The sequence below is a fragment of the Urtica dioica genome, chromosome 10, assembly GCF_054948205.1.
Source record: "Urtica dioica subsp. dioica isolate 48M chromosome 10, U.dioica_male_clone48M_v1_H2, whole genome shotgun sequence".
Classification (NCBI taxonomy): Eukaryota; Viridiplantae; Streptophyta; class Magnoliopsida; order Rosales; family Urticaceae; genus Urtica; species Urtica dioica.
Window position 1 is genome coordinate 18,420,326 of NC_142765.1, and position 6,000 is coordinate 18,426,325.

Sequence of the window (6,000 nt, forward strand, 5' to 3'; positions counted from 1 at the left end):
TGTTATGGCACGCCGTGGAAGCGTCTTTAGCCTGCACCTCATGCCGCGGAGGCATCTTTAATCTGCACCTCTTGGATGTCTTATGGCGCGTCGCGGATGCGTGTTTAGCTTGCACCTCTTGGATGTCTTATGGCGCGCCGCGGAGGCATCTTTAGCCTGAACCTCTCGAATGTCTTATGGTGTGCCGCAGAGGCGTCTTATGGTGCACCGTGTATGGCGATTTTATCCAACATCTCTTGGATGTCTTACGGCACGACGTGTATGGCGATTTAAGGTGCGCCGTGTATGGCGACTTAAGCCTTTTTTCCCGTTTGTGTTCGGGTTGAGACTTAAGTTTTTATTTTGGTGGAGCGTACTTTCTTGAGGATTTCCTTACTGTTGCCTATGTCACTAGCCCCCCAAGTTTTTGGGTTTACAAGCGTTATCTTGATGACCGAAAAACTTTGATAAATCGGATTTTGAAAGAAAAACCTCGAACTTTATTAATATTGTAAATATTTGAAATCCTAAAACATTGGCACATAGGCCTTATTGAATGTGGGAAAAGCAAAGCAATAAAATGGGGGAAACGCTGGTAGTATTGCCTCAAGTGTTCCATGATCAACCACTAGGAATGGGACCATGTGAACGACTTCAATGCCTCCGGGAGTTTCGAAGGTGACCGGCAGATCGATGATGCCTTCGGTCATGACTCTCTCCCCAGTGAACCCAAATAAGGGTGTTTGGGTCGGAGTTGGGCGTAGTCCCCCGAGCTTCATGCGCTCTAGGGTGATCTTGATGATTATGTCGGTAGCACTGCCATTGTCGATGAGAACCCTCTTCATCATGTTGTTAGCCACCTGGGCTTTGAGAACTATCGTGTCATTGTGCGGATGCATAACTCGCTTGGCTTCTTCGTTGGTGAAGTACATCGACTCGTGAGGCACAGACAGATGTTCTTCGTAGGATAGGTTGATGTGCATATCGGTGTCTTCTTGGGATGCAGTCCTTAGGAATTTCTTCCGTTGTTGGGCTGAATCTCCACCTTGTGGACCACCCAGTATGGTGGTTACAACGTGGAGCTACGGGTTGGTGGCAGTAGTAGTTGTGGCTCGGTCAGCAGAAACGGCTGTTCCTCCTCTTTTGCTAGACTGTGACCTGCTTGAGGTGGGGCCCGCATCGCTAATCATGTGCAACATGAACTCTTTAGCTCACTCCGTTGGATCAGAGCCTCGATTTGCCTTTTAAGATTGTAGCATTCGGAGACCAGGTGACCGAAATGCTGATGGAACTCGCAATATCTACACCGGTCGCGAGTTGCGGGATCTTTCTTCATAAGAGCCGGAGTGGTGAACTTGTCACGTGCCAAAGCCATGATTCGATCCGGCTTTGTGTTCAACGGTGCGAACGACGAGTAACCCTTAAAGTCTTCCGCAAGTCGCGGCTTCTGGGGCACGGGGGGTTGACTATTGGAAGCATGACTCCATTTATTTCGCTTTTTGCGGGAGTCTCCTTGCTCGTGGCTAGGTTCGTCTCGACGCCGAGAGCTTTAAATGTTGCTCTTGCGATCGTCGAGGTAATCTTTGACTCTCACGAAGGTCTTGGCTCGAGTCATTAACTCGGCCATGGTAGAAGGGACACGGCCGACGACGGACTTGAGGAAGTCACTTGTGCGCAAGCCTTCAATGATGGCGATAATTGCATCACTGTCGTCAAAGCGGTTGACCTTATTCGATTCTTCAGTGAATCGGGTGAGGTATCGCCTAAGAGACTCGACACTCTCTTGCCTGATTGATCACAAATGCATCTTGGTCTTCTTTTGGACCATAGACGTAGCGAAGCATGCCAGGAACATATCCTTCAGGTTTTTGAACGATTGGATGCTTCCCGGCCTTAAGTTCTTGAACTACTCGAAGCCGGGTCCGGTGAAGGTAAGACTAAAAGCTTGGCACATGGCGCCGAGAACGACACCCTGCATCGTCATCCAGGTTTAATAATGCTGGACGTGGTAAGCAGGATCTGCTTTCCCATCATAGGGAGCGAGGTTCAAGAGTTTGAAATTTTCTATGCATACTGTTGGAATTGATCTAGGGTTTAAGAAAAATTTTAACGCTTCGTTAAGCGGCGGAATTTTAAAAATTTTCTTTTTCAAGTAAAACAGTTTTTACTAACCTAGACAAAGAGCAAGCACATGTAAATAAAAACTAATATGAACATAGAAGTTTACTAACCTTTTTAGACGCTTGAACGTTGAGAAACTTTTGGAAAAAAGGTTGCAACGTTCGTCTCCCCTCGCAGCACGTCTCTCTTCCTTCCTCGGCAACTCGAGCAACCACGAAAGTTTCTATCACTAAATCACTCGAGAGAAAAGGAATTAGTGAGTGGGCACTTTTAAACACTACGACTTAAGAACGAGTCTTGAAGTCGCAGAGCTAAACACTAGGTCAAATGAGGACCTAGGTGCCAAAACAAAAATAGAAAATTAACTAGAGAGAGAGAGAGAGGAGTTCGGCCAAGTTCTAGAGAGAGAGTCTCTCAAATCTCTTAAACTTGGATGAATGAAATGTGTGAAATGAGGCTCCTACTTATAGGAGAGGTCTCACCTTCTATAAGGTAGTTTCCTCTTCTATAGAATATCACATATTCATGAGCCAATTTCCCTTTTTCCTTCATAGAGTCACACGGCCAACATAGGCTTCAATAAGCCTTGGATTTGTTTCCTATTTTGTTCCATGCCTAGCCTTTGACTCTCTCTTGGCCGAATATCCTCATGCATGCATGAGATATTTGTTTCCTCTTTTTCTTTTGGCAAGTATCTTGATACATTTATGCACAAAATATTCTCTCTTTCTCTTGGGTAGTAGGCGCCCATTTCAACTCTAGAAGGAGCTTCTAGAAGCTTCTTCATTTGTTCATGACAACATGAAAAAGGCCCATTAAGAATTTTCAATAAAATTCTTATGAAATGAAATTAATCCACAAGGCCCAATGATCAAGTCATGGCCGAGTGTTATTGAGTCATCAAATGACCTTGTCAAAAAATTTATTGACATTCATTTCATCATATGTCTCAAAAGACAAAAATACTCTTTTGACTATTTTCGTTCTTGTTTTGACTTGGCTTCCAGTTTAACTATTCCTACTCGATGTGATTCGTGACAGTGACCTCATGGATCCAAATGAACAAAGCTTGAGCTAAATGCTTGGACTCAAAAGTTCACAAACCTTTTCCAAGTTTAGCTTAATGTCAACTGACTCCACTAAAGAGTTGACACTGAAAATCTCTCGGTTCAAATGAATTTATTTTCTACTCAAGAATTCAACCTAATTGTAATGAGTGGATCCACAGAATATTATCAGTGTTTACCCTTCATGAATATCATCAGCTAGTCGGGATTTACAAAATTACCATTTTACCCTTCTAGCTGTTATTTCCTCAACTCCTTTGTCGCTTGTGAATAAGTTAGAAACAATGTATTGACGAGGAGCTAACAAGTCACATTGTTTCATCCAAAAGAGTCAGGACTCAATTTGGACACTGGCTAGTTCATTTCACACTCCAAGGAACAAAGCATGATGTGATATACATTGCATTTCAGCAATCTTGTACATGAATTCCATATCTATGAGAACTTCACAAAGTTACTCATGACATTCTCACAACTTAGTACTTCACCAATAGGCCTTGTTCGGAATCACATAGTGAGTCCGAACTCTGACTTTCTCAAAATGAGAATACGTAAGGTGTGAAATGGCATGTCTCATTTCAGGATTAAGGTAAGCACGATGCAATTCATACATAGTGACTTCGAGACATAAGAGGTTAAATGGTTTGTTCTTATCTTGTCTCTAGAAGTGCACTGGTCAATTCAGTACCTTCGGAAGATACCTAGAAGAACTATAGAGTCTCCAACGCTCAATGCCTCATAACCAGACATCATAGATTCTTTTAACAATCATACTGAGGTCAATAGTCCTTTGACCCTTAGATTGCGAATATATTGTTTTAAGCAAACTACGAAGAGTTTGTTCATGCAAATCTACATTTCTCTCTTCGTAAGTTGTTTAGTTTGTTTATGGACTAAAGACTAAGGTTTTATCATAAAGCTTCAGACAAGGAAGATTGAATGAACGTTTCAACTTTTTATTAATGAATAAGCAATTACAAGCAAGAGTCTTCATTAGACTTTATTACATCAAATGTACAATATAAAGATTACAACTCTTCTTGTGGGCACCATTGACAACAAACTCCCACTTGAATCAAAGAAGATGTGTGTAGTCCTTCATGCCTAATCCATCTCGATGTTGGTCGAAGACCTTGTTCGCTAGGGTCTTTGTGAATGGATCTGCTAGGTTGTCCACCGTTGAGATCTTTTTCACTTCCACGTCTCCGCGCTCCACGATCTCTCGAATCAAATGGTATTTCCTCTCAATATGCTTAGAGCGCTTATGGCTTCGAGGTTCTTTTGAGTTAGCGACAGCCCCACTGTTATCACAATAAAGGGTCATGGGCTCGTCGACGTTTGGAACAATTTCCAAATACTTAAGGAATTTTCTAAGCCATACAGCCTCTTTGGATGCTTCACAAGCAGCCACATATTCTGCTTCCATTGTGGAGTCAGCAATGCAAGATTGCTTAATACTTCTCCACACAACAGCTCCACCATTAAGGATGAACACAGATCCCGAAGTGGATTTCCTGGAATCCTTATCCTCTTGAAAATTGGAGTCGGTGTATCCCGTCATAGTCAGGTCAGTACCTGAGTATGTAAGCATCAAGTTCCTAGTTCTTCGAAGATACTTAAGAACATGCTTAACAGCAATCCAGTGCTCAAGTCCAGGGTTGGATTGGAACCGGCTAACTACGCCAACGGCGAAACAGATGTCAAGTCTAGTGCAAAGCATAGCATACATGAGACTTCCTACGGCAGAGGCGTAAGGAATCTTCCTCATATCTTCAATCTCTTGTGCAGTCTTGGGAGACTGGTCCTTAGAGAGTGAAACTCCATGCCTAAATGGTGTTTGGCCTTTCTTGGAGTCTTGCATCGAGAAGCGATCCATTACCTTATCAATATAAGATGCTTGAGAGAGCGACAGTGTTCGATTTTTCCTATCTCGAAAGATTTGGATCCCCAGAATGTACGCGGCTTCTCCTAGATCCTTCATATCGAACTGCTTTGCCAGCCAGACCTTAACCTCAGATAACTTACCCACGTCATTACCAATGAGTAGTATATCATCGACATATAGTACCAGAAACACAAATTTGCCTTCGTGTATCTTCTAAACACAAGGCTCATCTATTGACTGTTCAAAGCCGAAGCTCTTTACAGTTTCATCGAATCTAATATTCAATGACCTAGATGCTTGCTTTAATCCATAAATGGACTTAAGCAACTCACAAACCTTGGTCTCTTGACCTTCTTCCACGAAATCGTCTGGTTGAGCCATGTAAATGCGCTCGTCAAGATTGCCATTCAGGAAGGCTGTCTTGACATCCATTTGCCAGATCTCATAGTCTAGAGCTGCAACTATGGATAGGAGTATGCGGATGGATTTAAGCATCGCGACTGGCGAGAAGGTTTTTTCATTGTCAATCCCTTCTTGTTGGGTATAACCATTCGCCACAAGTCGTGCTTTGAACGTCTCAACGTTCCCATCAGGACCCATTTTCTTCTTCTATATCCACTTACACCCTACGGGTTTAATCCCTTCAGGAAGGTCTACAAGTTTCCAGACTTTGTTGATATACATCGAGTGCATTTCAATTTTCATGGCGTCAAGCCAAAGGTTTGATTCAGAACAAGCCATCGCTTGGCTATAGGAAACAGGATCATCCATGTCAGAGACGGCTACGAGAGAGTCTCAATAGGACATGTACCTGTCAGGCTTTTGAGTAGCCCTCCCACTACATCGAAGTACTACTTGACGAGATTCTGATGAGTTAGGTTGTGTTTCAGTTGGGGTAAGAACAGTTCTTACAGATGAGGTAGAAGCTTCCTCACCCAACTTTTCTTC